Source organism: Terrapene carolina, unplaced genomic scaffold (assembly GCF_002925995.2).
Source record: "Terrapene carolina triunguis isolate 2854851 unplaced genomic scaffold, T_m_triunguis-2.0 Scaffold374, whole genome shotgun sequence".
NCBI lineage: Eukaryota > Metazoa > Chordata > Testudines > Emydidae > Terrapene > Terrapene triunguis.
Window position 1 is genome coordinate 3,336,865 of NW_020664725.1, and position 19,675 is coordinate 3,356,539.

At 51.1% G+C, this 19,675-nt stretch overlaps 1 protein-coding gene across 2 annotated transcripts in view; it reads left to right on the forward strand.

Annotated features, from left to right (window-relative positions):
• Positions 1-526: 526 nt before the first annotated feature.
• The window catches only part of ST3GAL4 (ST3 beta-galactoside alpha-2,3-sialyltransferase 4), an 89,636-nt gene continuing 70,487 nt past the window's right edge, over positions 527-19,675 (forward strand). For both annotated transcript variants that reach the window (XM_026657946.2, XM_026657947.2), the window contains exon 1: positions 527-573. The gene's annotated coding sequence lies outside the window, so the exon portion shown is untranslated. The remainder of the gene's footprint in view (positions 574-19,675) is intronic.

The following is a 19,675-nucleotide window of genomic DNA, read 5'->3' on the forward strand; positions in this document are numbered from 1 at the left end:
GCGAGAGAGCCCTCCATGCAGAAGCTGCTGCTGGAAACACATTTGCTTGGGGCCCCTGCTATCAGCTGATCCAGGGTCTTAGTCCTCCCCTGCCTGTGGCATGTGATATTAACCACACGCACTAATCTGCTGAGCTCAGGGAACCGGCTGCCCAGTGCAGCCCAGCTCCTGGGAAGCCACAGTGGGAACAAAGACCGAATTCTGCATCTGAGCCAGTCAACAGATGGCAGGAATTAGGAGTGAGACGGTGACAGTTTCTTTGGATTGGAAATCCCTGCGGCAGCAGCCGCTCAGGCTGCTGGGTAAGGGTGAGCGAAGCCAGTTCAGACTGCGGGAAGAGCGTGGAGGGGGTTGCAGCTGGGGTGGACGGCCAGAGAAATTCTGCACCTTCGCCCCACCAGCCCACACCGAGCTAACACCCATCAGCACTGCACGGAGGCTCCCGCCCTGCCCTCCATGTGGCAACCTTCCCGAGCTCTCACAGTGAGGTGGAGCCGATCGCATTGGTCTCAGGCGCCAGCAGGAATCCACAACCCTCAGAGCAGTCTGGTTGCTTTTGGTGCCCTGTACAAGGTGGGAACCGGCTGGGCCTGTGGGATCTCCCATGGTGATCGCAGCCTGATGATTCTGTATGCTAGGTCCCACATGCCATATGCAGCAGTCAAGTGCGGGGGGCGGGGAGGACAGCCCTGGGCACAGGAACAGGCATAGGGGGAGAGAGGTGTTGGAGGGCCAGTGGGAAGTGCCTATGCCAGCAAATGAAGCTAGTGGGGATGACTGGACTGACTGTGGTGCCATGTGACTGCTGGGGATGGCCCGGGAGCCCGTGTGCAGTAGGAAGCGCTAGCCTCCGGACCACCGAACTGTGCTCGTGTTCCATCGCTGCAGACCCCTGGAGCAGGTTCTGGTGGTTGCGGGCAGTGACGAGGAGTCAGACCCCCTGGGTTCTGTTCCCGTTGTGCCACTGACCCACTGGGCGGGACGCTCGCCTGCCTCCCAGGGAGGCTGTGGTGCTCCGAGCGGCGTGGCCCTGGGGCGGAAGGGAAGGAGGAGGAGAGCGCGTGGCAGCTTGGCAGCAGAAGAGCTTTGTGCGTGGAATGGGTGCAGCACGGATGGCAGCGATTTCTGCCCCTGGGACTCCACCCCGCTGGCGGATGGGGAGCGCTCTAGCAGCGAGAGGGGAGTCTCTGCCGAGATGGCCATTGAGGGGCCGGCTGTGGGGGTCTTTGATATGGGCGCTTGTCCATTACCCGTGGGAGTGAGACCACTCGTGCTGACCAGTCATCAGTCTGGGCAAGGCGGGCGGGCTCCAGATCAGTGCTGGACTCTTGTAGGTGTCAGGGAGGGGAAAGGTCACCTGAGTTCCTTCCCTGATGGGAGACTTTGAATAATGCTTCATTTCCACACCAGAATCCTGTCTCCCAGCGCCACCCGGCAAACAAGCGAGGGACCCGTCTGTCTCGGCTGGGGTAGGTGGCCTCGCTCAGAGCTGGTTGATCTTCTAACCCTGGCAGCTCTGGGCCTGGGAGGGTCGGGAGGGAATCCCTCTGCCTGCTAGACTCCCATTTCACTTCCTGCCTGGCTCTACTATCTCACTGTCTGTGCTCCTGTGCTTACAGGGATTAATGGTGATTCCGTATCCCCTGATTTCTGCATGAGCCGCCCTCAGGGCTCCCCCTTCTGTGGCTCTCAGAAATGTAGGAGAACTTTTCAGCAAGAGAAGCCCAGGCTGTTTTTCTCTTAACCCTTCGGGTGCTGGCCTTTCCTACGGAGGCAGCTGAACAGAGAGCTAGGAGGCCATGGTATGGGCTATGGGTTACTTCCAGTTGTGCCTGGAGGCCCCAGTCAGGGTAGCCTCCCATTGCGCTAGGCGCTGGACTCGGGGAACGAAAGACGGCCCTGCCCCAAAGAGCTGGCACGGTGGCTATGGTAAACGGGGGCAGGGTAGGAGGGGCTGGCGGCGGTGCATTGGGCAGCAGACTGACTGAGCTGTTGCCTGCTGTGTTAGCAGCGGGGTTCTGCATTCAGCGGGGTTGCAAGCAGGTGGCCCTTCACTCACTGCCAGGCCGTCGCCCTCTTTCTTAGAGCCCTTTTCCCCCGTCCAGGATTCTTGGTGTCTCTGGCCAGCAGCCTGAGGCTGCATTCCCCTCCTCCTGCCCTGCAGCGAGCCAGGGACAGCCAGGTGTGCTGGCTCCAGCTCACCGAACTGCCCTTCCGCTGGGATTCCCAGAGAGGCCTCAGAAATGCGCAGGGGAGCGCCTCGTGGGCTTCAAACCTGCGGCTCTTGCCGCTCCAGATGTTCCCAGCTTCTCCTGCTCAGGGTTGTGTAACAAGTGAGTCAACTTGAATCCTTTCCCGCTGGAGAGTGGAGTAGTGGGGCCCTCCCTCCGTCTGCCGCACTTAACCCCTTGCTGGTGGGACGTTAGATTTTGGCAAGATGGGTATATAGGGCAGCAGCAGTGACCCAGCTGGGGAGTGCGGTGCCACCTGTCCAGGTTTTCCCAGGATCGTCCCCTTTTTTGAAGTAGCTGTCCCGGGCAATCTGTAAGGGTGCTCAGTGCAGGGCTGGGGTGGGGTGCGTGTGCTCTGAGACTGGCTGGGGAAGGAGACTGCATCGATCTTTCCCTAAGAAAACATACCTGATTTTCATTAAGCCTTGCCTCGCTGAACACAGCCGCTGGCTGCCTGGTGCTTATACGGCACATGTGAGAGGGGATTTGGAGCGACCGATCAGGCAGGGGGAGGCTGGAATGGATAGAAGATAACAGGAGAAGGTGCCCTCTGCTCTGTGGGTGGGTTGTGTCTGAAATGAGCAATGGTACCAAGTGAAGGGTGGGAAATGGGGACTTTGATGGCTGGGATGTGCCCCGTGCACAAGATGAATGCTCTGCTCTTAATGAAAGCAAGAGTCACTGCAGTGCAATTATTCCTAGGCTGGTAACGCCTGGCAGGTAGATATTCAGTATTCTCTTATTTCATGTAGTGCTCCGTAGCCCTGCGGATAGGCTTTGCAGCCGGCCTCTCTGTCTGTGTCTATCTAAAATCCAGGCTCTGGCTCCTTCCCTCTGCAGCCCATCAAAGGCTGCGTCAGGCCAGGGGAGAATTCCCATGGGGCAGGGGCAGAGTAGGGTGGCCATGAGCAAGCTCCGCTGTCAGTGGTGTGCTGGGAATAGGGTCATAGTGGGCGCCACAAAGACAGGTCTGTGTGGGGCTGCCATCCATTGGCAGCCTGGTTTGGGCTCCGTGGGGGCAGTTTCAGCTTAAGCCCCAAATAGCTTCCCCCCCACACCCTGTAATGTTAAGGCTGTGCCTTGGGCGTTTGTGTGGTGCTGATATGAGTGGATGCCAACGCAGACGTGAGATCGCTAGCTGTGCCGGGCCCACTCTGCCAGAGGAATCGGGCGATCTTGCGGCAGACTCCACCTGGCGTCGTCGTGCTGGGTCGTGAAGTAGCTGGGCAACGTTGAGATGCTCCGTTCTGAGCGAGGTGTGATTGATCTCTGGAGTCCCGTGTGCAGGGACGGAAGGATCGTCAGAAGAAACAGCCGGAAGTGAGGTGTATAAAGGGCATGCCCCTGCTGGGGAATCCAGTTGCATTGTATCTTTGGCTTGCTGAATTTTCTTCTTCTTGGGAGTTTTCTGCAGGTGTTGGTGTATCTGGCTGGTTGGAGCCAAAGTCTTTGTAGGAATGGGTGGTACTGCGGGGAAATGGTCTATGCCCACCTTGTTGCTGGCTTGCCTCAGGGTTGGCATTGCTTAGTGGACTTTGGCTCTCCATCAACAGTTCTTGTGTATGTGTGCGCACGCCTGTGTGTTTGTGCGTCCGTCAGTCCCCTGTGCTTTCTGCATGATTGTGTTTTGTTTCCCTCACTCCTCCCTTTGTATGCTGCTCCTGGAGGCACCTGTAAGTTTAAGGAGAGGGCAGAAGCTGGGTTTCAAATGGGAGGTGGAGCCAGTCCCTGTCTAGACGTGATAAATCGATCCCCGAGCGCTCTCCCGTCGACTGCTGTACCCCAGCTCGGCGAGAGGCGCAGGCGGAGTCGACGGGGTAGCGGCAGCAGTCGACTCACCGTGGTAAGTGGATCTAAGTACGTCGACTTCAGCTACATTATTCACATAGCTGAAATTGTGTAACTTAGATCGATTTCCCCCTCTTCCCCCCCCCCCCCCCCCAGCGTAGACCAGGCCTTAGCATGTGAGCAAATGTTCATCCCTGCGAGGACCTGCTTTGTTTAGTTCTATACGTTTCTGCATGGAAAGAGCTGTCAGCTGCAGGAGAGTTTGCGCTCTGTCTTAGGATGTAAGTGGAGTAAATTCTTGGGGCAGAGCTGCTTCCTGGGAACAAGGCATTGGTGCTAGGCTGTGATTCCCGGTAGAAGGGATTGCCCTGCATGCTGTTTGACCATCTCCTTCCAGGGCTGTTGGATGGGTGTAAATAAGACAAGCTACACTTAGAATAAGTCCAGATTCCACACTACTGATTTCTTTTCCAGGTAGGTGACTGTGGCCTTGTATTGCTCAGCACAGGGAACAGACCCTGGTGTCAGAAGGGCCAACAGTAGGAAATAGGATAACCCAGAGAAGCTGTGGCTCGGGATTGTGTGCCCTACAAGCTGCAGTGTCATGGCTTTCAGGGTCCAGCCCAGTGGTGTGTTGTCTTCATTTTAGCCAGTCCCTGCTGAGCAGCTGCCCTCCAGCAGAGCAGGTGAAATTGACAGCAAGTTGGCTGAGTGCTAGTGCCCCCAAGGCTGAACTCCCACAGGTGTGTCATGTTGCTAGCTTGCCCTTTTCCCCTCCTGGCTTCCCAAGGAGTTCTCCCCATCTGTACTAGTCCTTGAGCCAGCGCTTCCCCTGGCATGGAGTCGAGGGTCAGTGAGTGGAAGGAGTCCTGCGAGAGTAGAGGTTGCAGGCTGCCCAGCGCCCATGCTTCTACTCACCTCCCTGCCCCCTGGAACTTGGCAGAGGAGAGGGGTGACCCTGAGCAAGTCTCCATTTCTCTGTGCCTCGGTTTCTCCATGCACAAACTGTGGATAAGACCCAGCTTCGTAAGCCAGGCTTTTAGGGAGGGTGTTTTAGACACAGCCTGTTTCTGAATGTGGAACGTGCCCATGGCTGAGTGGTAAGACCAGTGGGATCAGGACATTGGCTGCATTTCCCTCCAAACTGCAAACAATCCCTCATCATCTCCCTACTGCAAACCACTGGATGCTCCTATTCCAACCTGGCTGATAACTTGCTACAGACTAAGCTGGTCGGGAAGCAAGGCCATGCAAACAGCTGCATTGGCTAATTAACAGCCGCCTAATGTGTATTATTGTTATCTTTTTTGTTTACAACAAAGATTCCGGTGTATTTAGGAGGACACTTTTATAGAATTGCTTATATTAACTAAAAAAAAAATCCAGAACCCTCCTGTGAGCTCTTTGTTTCTTGATTTATGGGTATAATGACTTCATTACATGCTGCTGCTAGTAAAGACACTGTCCCAATGTTGTCTAGTAAAATGGAAATAAACGAGGCTCCAGAAACAGTAACTTTATTTTCCTTTTAAACCATTTTCACCAATTAGGGCTTAAGGATTTTTTTTGCATTGCTGGGGTGACTACAAAGTCTGGCCCTTCACTCCCTGGTGGGAGTGGATTATTCCCAGGATCTGCGTTATTGAAAACATAGAGCTCCGATTGCCTTTCCCCTTGTAGGATCTGCAAGGGGGAGGCTGCATTCACAGTGCTGTCCGCAGTGGCTGCAGATTTCCTGGAAGACGTGAAATTGACCATCTGTTGCGCAAAGCCTAAAATCTCTCTAAACAATGTGAAATTCAAACTTTCTGCCTGTGCTGAGCTTTGTGCAAACATGGCTTGGAATCCAGGTGCCAGCTGATGTAAATTGGTGTAATTCTGTTGGCTTAACAAACCTGAAGACCTTGCCCGGTGCTGGGGGAAAATCAGGAAGTGGGCTTGGTCTGACGGAGTGAAGGGAATGTGATAGTTGTCTGGCAGGCAAGTGTGGGACACCTTCCAGCTTTGAGGAGTGTTGCAGTTGTCTTAGTGTGCCAGTCCCCTGGGCAAGGCCCGAGTGATTCCTTTTTCACGCTCTGCAGGAATGCTAAATGCAGGGGTATAAAACTGGTGAAACTGCATCTACGCAGCAAAATGAACTCAGATGAACAAAACCTTTTGGATAGTAAAAATTCCGGAATGTGTGCTTTTTGTATCATCTCTTTTTATTTCTTTTTCCAGACAACCTAAAGCACTTCAGGGCAAGAAAGATACATCTGTTCTATTTATAGCTAGCACCACAGCTGAGCAACGTAGTTCACACCGCAGCTTAGCGGTGCATAAACTTAGAGTGCTATGCAATGTTTATACAGAAATATTTCAGAATTGGGGAGGAAGGAAGGGCATTACATTTGGGGCTGGGAATCACAGCCCCCACTCCAGCTGTTGACCTACCCAAAGGGTATGGCAGTGTAAAGTATCTTTGTGCGGGTGGAAACAATATGGTAGATTCTCGGAGAGTTCAGGATGTTCTAGGCCTGTTCAGAAGCTTATGTCCCATGCTGAGGTGTGTGTATGTTTAGATTTGTCATCTCTGTACAAAGACCAGGCTGTGGGATGAGAGGCGATCCAGTCTGGACCTCAAGGTTGAATGTCTGTAGAATTGATCCACCTTCCCGTCTATTTGTTTTGGGTTGTCCTTGTAGATAAGAAGCGAGCTTACCAAGTCTGAGATAAGTAGTTCAAGTTTCCAGGTGTCAGCTGTGGGATTTGTGTTGGCACCACATTTCGGTTTTATGTATATTATTCTTTTCCTATAGGGTGCAGATGTGGTTTTTTTGTAACATCAGTTTCACACCCACTCACAACTGTTCCTGCTCCCTAGCACGCTAAAGCTGTGGTGGAAATGGTGGCGGGGCTGTCCGATTACGCTGACAAGAACTCCCCTTCTTCATTGTGCTATGGAAAATTCCAACAAAGTCTAACAAACCAAAAAGTGAGTGGAAATTTTTCTTTAGGTGTGTGCTGTAACCTTTCGACTGTCTTGTATGGTTGATCATAAACACATTTCACTGGGTCAGTTTTGGTTCTGACCTATAAAATTTGCCCTCCCCCCCACCTTTTTTTTTTTTTTTTTTTTGCTTTGAGCAAACTAATTTTTTCCCCCCAAGGGAAAAAACAAAGTTATGCAGGTCTCTGGTCTCCTCCCAACCCCTGTGGGGATCTTATGTGGCTTCTGTCACTTTGGTATTTGCACGCTGCGCTCCTTACTGTGTGTGATTGTTTCCAACAACCCAGTGAAGTAGGACAGGCTTGTTATCCCGGTTTTACAGCTCCGTCACACCGATTAAGAGATGTCTCTTCAAAAGAGCTGATGGGTGCTGAACACTTCTGAAAACCTGGCCCCAACTGCAGGTGCTGAGCACCTGGGAACGTGGCCTTCTGTGGCTCCCTCAAGGTTTCACAAGGAGTGTCTGGCTGGGCTGTGAACCCAACCCAGTTCAAAGCCTCAGCCACAGACCTTCCTTCCTGAGGCTACTGCAAGCCCCTCCTTGGGGCAAACAGCGTGTGTGTAATGCCGGTCCCTGATGGCTCCGTCCATCCCTGATCCTCCCGCAGGATCCAGGAGTTTGCTGTTTGGGCACCCAATGAGCCTATTTTTGTTTGGGGATCTGCTATGCAAATCTCTTTCCTGCGTGTCCAATCCCAGGAACCCGCCCTGCAGGTAATTCCGATATGCAACAGCCTCCAACTAAAAGAAGAGTCCAGTTGAAAACCTGTTACCGAAGAGCCGGCATATTTCCTTCGTAATCAGACCAAGTATAAAGGGTGGGGTTAACATCTCTCTACCTCTGGAGACTAAGGCCCAGATCCTCAAAGGTATTTAAGTGCCCAGCTCCAATGGGAGTTAGGTACCTGAAAACCTTTGAGGATCTGGGCCTCGCTCTCCCATGGGGAAGGTTGGTCGTTGCGTGTGGCTTTCTCCTTGGCAAAGGAGCAAACCTGCCGGAGTTCTAAACTCTCTCTGCCTCCTTGGCTGCCCTTTTGCAGCTGGCACTGATGAGCTCCAGATCAATCCGTATCTGTGTCAAGCCCGCACCCTGGAATGCTGGGCACGGCCTTGCTGATGACTCAGTACCAAAGATACCAGGAGGAGAGGTTCGAAGGGAGGGCGGCCAAACTCTCCGGAGGTTTTGAGGCTAGGTTTGGTCAGGAAGGGTAAAGGAATGTAAAGAAAGGAGCGATGGAGAAGATAACATCAGGGGGAGAGTGACTGGTTCCCACACAGCTCTGCCATAGTTCGTCACTTCTCACCCACAGTCCCCTCTGCTGTCCCAGTCCCCTGCTCTTTGGTACAGCTCTGAATCCTGTCACGAGCTCCCCCGCAGCTCTGCCGATGCCCTGCAGTCTTGACCTGCCACATCCCTGCTAGTCCCGTCCTGCCCCCTCCCTTCCACGGAGCTCTGCGGGGCGGGGCGGGATAGCTCAGTGGTTTGAGCATTGGCCTAGTAAACCCAGGGTTGTGAGTTCAATGCTTGAGGGGGCCATTTAGGGAACTGGGGTAAAAATCTGTCTGGGGATTGGTCCTGCTTTGAGCAGGGGGTTGGACTAGATGACCTCCTGAGGTCCCTTCCAACCCTGATATTCTGTGATTCATGTGCGTTAATCCGGCTGTGCAGTATTGACTCCAGGTCAGACGGATCCTGCCTGTTCCATCCCATTGCATCCCATTGTGTCCTGTTATAAATGACCCCCCACCCCCCCGTTGGGGGAGGCCCTAACAAATTGCCTGCACTCTTGTACCTTGCCACTAGCCTCATTGTTCCCTTGTAGATGAATGTGTCACTATGTCTGTTCTCCATCACTGGCCATTTTAAAATCCAGATTGGAGGTCTGGCCAGAAGCTCTGCTCTAGGAATTATTTGGGGGCCGTTCTCTGGCCTGTGTCATACAGGAGGTGGGACAGATGATCACCATGGTCCCTGCTGGCCTTGGAATCCATGACTATTTAAAAACCATTCCCGACTGTTTAACAATAGCTGTTGAAGCTTGTACTTGTGAAATCGCCTCCCCCACAGATCCCAGCTCTCAAACCTGAGGGGCTGAAACTGAAAACTCCTTCTGGAGTGTCTCTGAGCTCTTTAAATATTGAACCAAGTCTCTCCTCTCTTTTCCAGCGTTGAATGTTTCTATTTTTTCTCCACTTAGGCTGTGGGAGAGAGAAATTCATTCAAACTTCATGCTTTAATTCCCACCCCCCTTCTCTCCTGCAGCAGCTGTACAAATATAGTTCTTAAGCAGCTGAACAAACATCAGAAATAAAATAAAATAAAATACCCCCCTTCCCCCCCCCCCCCCCCCACAAAAACCCCCCCCCCCCCCCCCCCCCCCCAAAAAAACCCCGCCCCTCTCTGCTAGCTCAGCCTGGATTCTGTAATGTTACATAGAATCATAGAATATCAGGGTTGGAAGACACCTCAGGAGGTCATCTAGTCCAACCCCTCCCCCGCTCAAAGCAGGACCAACACCCACTAAATCAACACCCCCACTAAATCTACATCCCCCAGCCTGCCTGCCAGCTCCTTTCAGCTGGGGCTGGGCGAGGGGAGCTCCTCTTAGACATTGCAGACTCGAAACCCCTCCCCCCCCCACCAAACTCCTCTCTTCAGCCAGGTGACCCTGTGCAACAGAGTTACTGCGCTGGCTTGGTGGCTGTTGGCACCCTGCATAGGCAGCCCCTAATAAGCGTGGCTCCTCCCAGATTGGGGGGAGGGGAGATCCTTGTCTCAGGAAGCTACTCTGCAAGGAAGTCCACGTTAGGGAGATGCATCCTACAGGGATGGGGTAGAAACTGCTGTACAGCCACGCCAGCAGCAGGAGGGCAGGTGCCGTTGTGCCCTCTGCCAGGGATAAATGACTGTGGTTCTGCTTCCAGAGCTCCACCTGCATCGTTATTCCAGGGCCTGGGAGTGGCTAAGGAACAGACTGTGAGGTCATGTAACAACATCCAGGATTTAGCCCCTCGGCTGCCTGGTACAAAGCACTTGCTCTGGGGCAGAACGCACCCGTCATGCTGCCGTTAGAGGAGTGCTGAGTGTATCTGGTTATAATGCAGCTGCTGTACTGAAAGCGTTGAGTATTTGGTTGCCCCTTTTGGTATTCGCACCAACTGCTACTAGCTTTCTTCTTCTCTGCCTGGATCACAGTTTTGGGCTTCCCATCTAGGATGTACCTTTCTATTCCCTCAGGAACACCCTCTAAGAACTGCTCCATTTGTATGAGGAGAGACAGATCTTCCAGAGCCTTAACATTTGCTCCTGATATCCAGGCATCCCAATTTTTTACAATGTGGTAGGCGTGTCAGGAAAATGCCATGTCTGGTTTCCACCTTAGGGCTCTGAACTGCCGACGGGCATGCTCGGGAGTTAGCCCCATCCTAATTTTGGCCTTTTGTTTAAAAAGTTCATACTTGTTCATGTGTTCTTTAGGCATTTCAGCTGCCACCTCTGCTAAGGGTCCAGAGTTGTGGCCTCAGCTCCACTGTATACTGGTCTGGAGGGAGGTTGTACCCAAGGCAGGCTCTTTCAAAATTTTCTAAGAAGGCCTCTGTATCATCGCCTACCTTGTATGTGGGGAATTTCTTGGAATGGGGAGCGGTACCTGGAGAGGGACTGTTAGGGCTACCTGATTGATCCAGCTTAGCCTTTTCCACCTCCAAGCGCTTCCCCTCTCTCCTCTCCTCCGCTTCCGCCTCCAAGCACTTCATCTCTAAGCATTTCGCCTTCGCTTCCGCCTCCCAGCGCTTCATCTCTAGGAAGAAATTCCTTTCTTCCGCAGTTAGAACTTGGCCTGGGTTAAGGGCATCCCTCCATCCTGGCATCTGGATCCTGGATTGGAGAGGGCTGACCCTTCCCTCCTGGGAAATCTCCTGTACCCCATCCCCTCTCTGCATTTCTGTCATGGAGCTGGATGTCTGGGCTTGATCTGGGTCTGTCTTTTCCATGGCGTGCTGCTTTGGGAAGACTGGTTGCTCTAGGGTTTCGGTGCCCAACCGCAACCTCATGCACAGGGCTGCCCTACTCTATCCTAGCTATTTCGTTGCCACGAAGCTAGGGAAAAAAATAAACTGCTTGTTGGACTCCCTGGCTTGGCAGACTGAACCTTTTGCATGCCTGTTCCCCCTCAGGCAGAAAAGAAAAGAAAGAAAGAAAAAAAACACACCCTCCCTGGCTTTGCAGGCTGCCCAAAGGAAAAATGTGTCCTTTTATAATCCTGAGCTCTGTGCTTCTGATTCAAAATGATCCCACCTCTCTGCCACCATGTCAAGGCTGATTCCCCACTCTGGCACTTTGAGTGCAGAAGGTGAGGGCCCACAAGGATTCTAAAAATTAATACTGGCCACTGCAGGCTTGTATTCAATTTCCAAGGTTACAGCTTTTCTCTGACCTTGGATAGGTAGATGCTGCCACCACCCAAGTGCAAAAACCCCTTTGATACCCCTGGAAGGCACACTTGGGAATTCCTTCCTGTGGGGTTCCCTGAAGCCCTTTCACCCCCCCCCCCCGGGGGAAGAGCTGAGAAAGAAAACAAAAGAAATCAGCTGTTGCCACCAGCTAATTAAACAACATGTGCACAAACCTCTTAGGGACACACAAATCCAATTCTGTTCTTAAAAAAGGTAAAATTTATTAAAAACAAAAAGAAAGAAAATACATCTGGAACTTAGGCCTTTTGCTAGGTTTAAAAAAAATAATTACAAGGATTAAGCATCAAGATAGCTTCTTGAGGTCCAGCTTAAAGGTTACAAACAAAACAAAAGCGCCTGGGGTTAGCACAGAAGAGTCCACAAGCCATAAAGAAATAAAAGAGAGAAACCTAATTGTGTCTTCCTAGACATTTCCTGATCTACTTACATATCTGGGGTTTCAAATGAGTAGTTTCTAGGTAGGATCTGATGATTTTCATACCTGGCCCAAGCTTTTACAGCATAGCTCAAGCCCTGTCCCTGCTCTCCGGGATAACGACAGACATGCAGTCAAAGGGGAAGTTTTCCCCCAATTTTAAAAAGTTCTAGCCCTCCCATTGGCTCTTTTGGTCAGGTGCCCAGTCCCTTCCTTTTATCTATGGACTTTTTAACCCTTTACCGGTAAAGCAAGTAGAGAACAGCTACTAACAGGGATTTTATAGCTAGCTGGCTGGGTGTCCATAAAAGGGAGCTACTCCCCTTCCTTCATTTATCACAGGTGGTTACCCATGGGGGTTGGAGACTCCCAGCCTATCTGCTGTATGTATAATGTGTGTGCTTTGGAGCAAGGCAAAGGTCAGCCAGCCCTCTAGGCAGGGCCTCTGTGATCTTCAATGCAAGAGGCTCAGTGTCTGCCCATGGGGTGCTGGGCACCATGTGTTACTTTAGCCTGTTTTTGAAGGGGACGCTCCCTAAACAAGTTTCTCTTGACACCACAGACGTTTCAGTAGCATTAACACAACTTATATGTCAGGTGCAGTCTGGAATTTCTACTTATTTCTGTCTAAAAATACTGGCCTTGTAATTTAGTTCTAAGAACCGCTTCCGCAGCCCACAGCAAACAGAAGGGCTTTTTCCTTTGAAAAGGCAAATTTATTTTAGTCAAGTGATGATCTGAAATTAACCAGAATTAATGCAGAGTAAAGCGTGCCAACGTTAACCTGCCTTTACGTTTGTGTTGTATTCTCTGGAGAATGCCTACATATTTTTCTTGCTAATGCATGTTTTTGCATTTCCTTTTTCACTTCTCCTCTAGAAATGCATGAATGCAAAGGCTTTAGAACAGTGGTTCGCAACTAGGCGTATGCACACAGGTCTTCCGGGGGTACATCAACTCATCTAGAGATTTGCCTAGTTTTACAACAGGCTACGTAAAAAGCACTAGTGAAGTCAGTACAAACTAAAATGTCATACAGACAATGACTTGTTTGTACTGCTCTATATACTATACACTGAAATGTACGTACAATATTTATATTCCAGACGATTTATTTTATAATTATATGGCAAAAATGAGAGAGTCTGATTTTTCAGTAACAGTGTGCTGTGAAACTTTTGTATTTTTAAGTCTGATTTTGTAGGCAAGCAGTTTTTAAGGGAGGTGAAACTTGGGGGTACACGAGACAAATCAGACTCCTGAAAGGGGTATAGTCATCTGGAAAGGTTGAGAGCCACTGGTTTAGCAGCTACAGTAATGTGTGATGGAATGAGTTAAAAATCTCTTCAGAGAGCTTCCATGCATTTCTTAACATTGCAACCTCCTCTAGAGACAGAGAGGACCCCAGTTTTGCACTTGCAATGCCTGAACTGGAAATGCACAAGTAGGAGATTTCTCTCTTCACAGCAACTTTAATTCATGCTTTAGAGCATGCCCGAGACAGTGTGGTCTGCACTCCCATGCGCTGGCGTGTGTGTGTGTGTGTGTGTGTGTGTGTGAGAGCACTGGTGACCTCTGCTGGAGCAGAACAGATGAGTGGTGGTTCTAAGGGAGCTGCTCCTTTCTGCTTGCCAAGCGAGCATGGCTGGTACTGGGTAGAGATGGGGGCACTGATTAGGGCCGAGCTGGATTTCAGGCTGTAAATCCATTATGCTAAGCTGATTTATTTTCTTCACTCGTCTAGCTGTATCCGTCTAGCCAATAAATATGCCAGGCCACATTTTGCTTGCAGCAGCAGCACCTGTACCCTGACCCCCAATTCCCACTGAGGCTGGGCACTTGCAGAGGGTTAGTAACTGGAGCAGCATTAACATTAAGGAGAACAACACTTGGGGGGCTAGAGTGCCTCAGTTTCCCTCAGCGGGCGGCCCAAGGGCACAAAGTGAGTCTGTGTAGAGCCAGGAATAGGACCCAGGAGTTCTGACTCCAGTGCTCTGCTTTGACCATTAGACAGTACGTAACCATGGGATACTGCAAAACATGTCTTCTCTGTGGGACTTGCCCATTCGCAGTGATGGCCCATGACCTCAACAGCTGGTTGTTACCCTCCATCCCCCGGCCCTCTGAAAGATTTCAACTCCTCTGAGACAAGCATTGCAAGCAGAAACTGGGAGTGCGGACAGGCTGCTGCAGCATGCAGCGGAAGAGACAGAGTTAACTCGCTCTCCAAAACGTAATGGGAGCTAGTTTGGCCCTTGTATGCATAGCCTCTTCATAAAATAGTTCTGGAGTAAGAGAACAGAGTGTGCTCAAGAGGAGCTGTTAGCAATCAGCTACAGTGCGGTGTATCCTTGCTAATGGGGCCACTAGCAGGACTGAGACCTTAATGTTGATGGTGTTGACCAGCTGTTGTATAATGGAATCTTGTTACTTCAGTATTCCAGATGTGTAACCTGTTTGGGGACTGTTTTCGCGGCAGCCCAGTCCAAGAAGTCCTCACAGCGGATCTCACATGTGTGTTACGTATTAATGGGCTGTATTTATTAATGCCACGCTGAGGTTGAGATTGGAGCTTCACGGAAGTCATATGAGGTTCCCAGAGCAGCTGTAACTTGGCGCGCCTGGGTGTTACAATGCGATCTTTCATTGCATGACAGTCATAAGACACTGCGTAATGTGACGTGTGAGAAAAAGTTGGGTTTGAATGCAAACGTTAGCTCCCCTTGGGCTCTTGTTTTATCAGCTTCTCCCAAGGTAAGCAGAGTCCAGCTTGGTCAGTGCTGCAGAGGGAACCTCGAAGAAACATGTCTAGCCTTCTCGGAAGAGCCGGTTGGTATGTGCTAAGTGGCACTCTTTCCTTCTGAGCCTGTACTGCATGCAGGGACCCTATGACGTGGCGGGGAGGGGTGCTGTGCTTCCATCTTGGCAGATATGTAAAACCAAAGGCTGGAACTACAGATCCCAGGAGACTCAGAGGAACAGCTGAAGAATAATGTTGTGTTGAAATTTTCCCTAGGATAATTATTCGTGCCATCGTGTGTGCAATAAAAGGTTCTATTGACCCTTCCTTGACAATATTTGCTTAACTGTTGTGTGAGTAATACGCATCTCTGATTCCTGCCGATAAAGCCATGATGATGGGTCCTTGCCTGCTGATTCTCGCCACTGACCAATGAAATGCAGCCACTTCTGCGATGGATCCGGTCAGCTGATTGCCAGCTTGCAGCCGCGATACACGGGTTCTTGGATGGGGCTTCAGGCTGAGGAGGGCTTGGGTTCTATTCCTGGCTCTGCTAGTGATTTGCTGTCACCTTGGCCATGCTGCTGCACGTTTCTCTGTCTTGGTTTCCCTCTCTGTAAAATGGGGATAATGCTACCTTCGCTTTGAGACCTAAGGACGAAAAATGTGAAAAGTGCTTATTCAAACTCCTCCACGTCCATCCTCATCATCCTCGCCCTCCATGCTTTGGATTCTCTTGTCATTTATCCCAGTGCTATAGGGATGAGATCATGTTCTGCATTTTCCCATGTGGTGTGTGCAGGCTTCTATTTGTTCTTTGTGTGTGCCCAGACGGGGTCCTCATTGCATTCCACACACGCTACGGCATCAGGTGCTAGACTGGGGAACATGCATCTTGTAGCCTGTCACTCAGGTAACACGCACGCCGGAGCTGGAGGTGGCTAGCGGCTGCCTCTGGGAGCGACGTGTGATCAGAGTTTATGGAGCAGCCTCTGGGCTTGAGGACTGGAATCCTGCCGAGTTTGTTTTGAGTGGGTAAAAAGCAGAGCCCAGTTGGAATGAAGCTCAGAGTCTGTTCACTCTGCCTGGTTACAGTACACTGACTATATACAACACAGGAGGTGTCTCATACCTGTTCTATGCTATTAGGTAACATCTCCCATCCTGCACCGCTGCAGTGGAGACTTGAGCCAAACCTGCCCTGGGCTGCTCTGATGGAACCCCTGCTATCTGCTTCCTCTGGTGTTCTAAGGCGTTCATATTTGTCCAAGTGAAGCTGAGATTTGCTAGGGGGAACTTCTGCTGTACTCTGAGGAGTAGGGAAAGGAGGCCAGCTCGGGTTGCTTTGCTCACATTGTTGTATTTTGCCTGGAATCCTTGCAAACCGTGCTCTATCAATACATACCTTTCACATGAATGATGCACTCCTGAGTTGTTTGCCATTGAGACCTGGATGGCTGCATGTTTCCCTTAAGGGCTTACCGGTGATCTGGTCACCCACTTGTTATAGACTGTTTGGTGTTCATGTGAAACTAATGGGGTTCTTTCTTCTAGTGGCACAGGTCCACGTCCTTCTCCTTTGCCTCCCTTCACTCCAGTCTTGGCAGGAAGACCAAAAGGAATGAGTTGTGTGTTCGGAACTCCTCCAGAAAGGGTCCCTCCCAGGCTGGATTGAAACATGTTAGAGCAGGGCTTTGGGGGGGCGAGGGTGGGGTGGAAGCTGGCACGGCTGCAGCTCTCTGGCTTTCATTGCTCTCTGTCCATTCACAGGACAATTAAACTCCAGTGATGTCACTCTGAAACATTCCAGCAGCACTAAATAAGCTTCTCTGCCCGGTGAAAATCTGCTATGGGAGAGCAACTGGAGAAGAGCTAAGCTGTGCGGTAATGGCTAGCATGGGCAGGGGGCCTGGTTAACAAGATCATGCTCTCTTTGACCTACTAACTGAATGGGCAGCTGATGGCAATGCGACAGATCTAATTCTAATCATGACTGTCGCAAAGGTACTGGAGTGTAGAACGGGGGAAGCTTGCTGACTGATCCGAGGAGTGCGGCCTGGTAGGGTGGATAAATGGTTGGCTCACAAACAGGTTGTTGGATTGGGAGGATGTGTCCGGTGGCTCAGGATTCACATACTTGTCTAATGACCTTGAAGGCTAACTCTGTGCCGCCTACGTTTCTGGCCCTCTCCAAGCGGGGCGGTGTAGTAAACATAGATGATCTATTTAAAAATACGGGGAGGGGAGACGCTGAAGTGGCACCCGATTCGGAGCAGGGAGATGAGGTTTGATGGGGAGGAGTGAGCCAGGGAAAGAACAACTCTCAGTGGAGATGTAGAATTAGTCATCCAGAGCTCCACTCCCAAGGAGAATGAGGATGATGGTGGGCAACAAACTGACAGCATCCCACCGCTTCTCTTCTGGAAAGCCCGGATACCGCTGTGAGAAGCTGGCCTCGTTTCATGCTGGGCCCTCCCTGCAGAGGAGACCCTTGCTGGTCCTTCTTTGGCTCTTACCTGTGTTTCTAAACTGGCTCTTGCAGTAACAGCTCTGTGATGAACATGACCTCTAGATTAGCATCTGACAAGCTTTGCGTGCCTCAGACTCATTGAGTCATGCCACACCCTGTGAAGTAGGTACTGTGATAAAGTTCCTCTATCTTGGTGGGTCCTGCGCTTATTGGCGGATTTTCTTGCCTCAGAGATTCACCATGTGGGTTGGGGAACAGCCCAGAGACCTTCCCCTCTGGAAGAACCCACAGTCCAGGTCAATTGGGAGGTTTGGGGGGAACCCGGGCCCGCCCTCTACTCCGGGTTCCAGCCCAGGGCCCTGTGGACTGCAGCTGTCTAGAGTGCCTCCTGTAACAGCTGCATGACAGCTACAACTCCCTGGGCTACTTCCCCATGGCCTCCTCCAAACACCTTCCTTATTCTCACCACAGGACCTTCCTCCTGGTGTCTGATAACGCTTGTGCTCCTCAGTCCTCCAGCAGCACATCCTCTCACTCTCAGCTCCTTGCGCCTCTTGCTCCCAGCTCCTCACACTCGCACCACAAACTGAAGTGAGCTCCTTTTAAAAGCCAGGTGCCCTGATTAGCCTGCCTTAATTGATTCTAGCAGCTTCTTAATTGGCTCCAGGTGTCCTAATTAGCCTGCCTGCCTTAACTGGTTCTAGCAGGTTCCTGATTCCTCTAGTGCAGCCCCTGCTCTGGTCACTCAGGGAACAGAAAACTACTCATCCAGTGACCAGTATATTTGCCCTCTACCAGACTCCTGTACCCCAGTGGTCTGGGTCTGTCACAGTACATGATGATGATGATGATGATGATGTTTGTTGGATCCGTTTTACAGATGGGGAACCAGAGGCAGAGAGAGGTTAAAAGACTGGTCCAAAGTGATTCAGTGGCCAGCTGGGCGCAGGCGTCTTGCTCTAACTACTAGGGGTTACTGCCTTCCATTGCTGACAAGAACAGCATGCAATAGCATGTAAATGGGGTTGCAATTCTCACTAAAACCTAAAAGTGAGAAGCAATGTTGCATGTCCCATCAGACGCCGGGAGGAGGACGCAGAGCAATAGGCGTTAGGAACCCCTCCTGGAGGTCAGCTAAAGCTGGAATGGCTCATGAGGTAGTTATAGCAAACCCATCAGAGATGAGGCAGGTGAGAGAAGATGGCTGTGGATGGTAGTTAGGGGGAGCCTTGACCTACTGAAAGATGCTTTCTCCCTCTCTGGTTTGTAATCTCCAGAGCGACACGGCTTCCGTTGTTTCCCTTAGCAGGTTACATTCCAGTCCAAATAGATCCTGCTGTACCTTTGCCAGGACTCGCAATGGATGCTGGTGGACCACAAGGTTCCTGGCAATCAGCTGAGGCCAGCAGTCCGGAGAGGTCCCCATCCTCTCTAGTGCCCTGGCTATTAACTGATTGCGCTGGGGGTGATCTTAGCATCAGGATCCCCACAGCATCCCTGATGCTCCATGCACTGAGATGCTAATACATTACCAGAAATGCAACAGATGCTGCACCGGGACTGTGCCTGCGGCTCTCCACAAGAGCAGCCTGCGGGTGCAGGAAAAGGAGGGGTGCGTGTGTGTAAAGTTTTATGCCTAGGATCTGGTTCTTTTATATCCTCTCTTAAACTTCCCAGAGCAGCAGAGGTCTGTGTCAGCGAGAGGGAACCCCACGGGCCAAGACCCGAAACTTACCAGAAGAATCCAGGCAATTCAGCTCAATTTGTTTTTTCTTGGGGCTGTTAAGTGTGCCGTGCCCCTTTGATGAACTAGGTAGGGCAGAGCACCCGCCCTGGTTGGAATCTAAGCAGCCAGGAGGCACAGCAGGGCCTGTGGTTATTGCTGTGACAGATTAATATACATAAACATCCTCCTTGAGAAGATTAGGCTAAGCCACCTGGGGTGGGCATTTTCAAAATCAGTCAATGAGTCTTGAAGCTTGCTGCTTACAGGTGGGGATGCTACATCTCACCAGCAGCACAAATGGCTTTGAGTTTCAGGCACCAGATGCCCCCCCTGCTAATCTCAGGTAGCAGCTTCTGTTTCTGCTCAAGAGCTGGGATCGGTAACATCGTCCAGGGTGAAATAACAAGCTCTGCGTGCGGGCTCTGATGGGGTGGCCCCTAGTTGCACAATACTAGATCACGGTAGCAGGAGCAATGGAAGAGCTGGAGGGGGAATTATCTGTTCAGAGGTTGAATTCACAGCTCAGCCGGTGTGTGTGGTGAGATGCATGGGGACATTTGTGTCCTATAACTCCCCAGCCCCAGCACAGTGGGTTCTAGTGGCTCTGAATACAAGAATCAATTAAGTCATGCACAATTTACTCCTGAGGGCATTCTGCGCCAAAAAATTAAAAATTCTGCGCACAATATTTTAAAATTCTGCAAGTTTTATTTGTCAATAAATAAATGCAGAGTCTCCAGCATGGCAGTGGGGAGCACAGGCCACTGGCTGCATGAAAGTGGGAGATCACCCTGCAGCCCCTCCGCCACCCACCCCTGGGACACGGACTCAGCGGTGAGG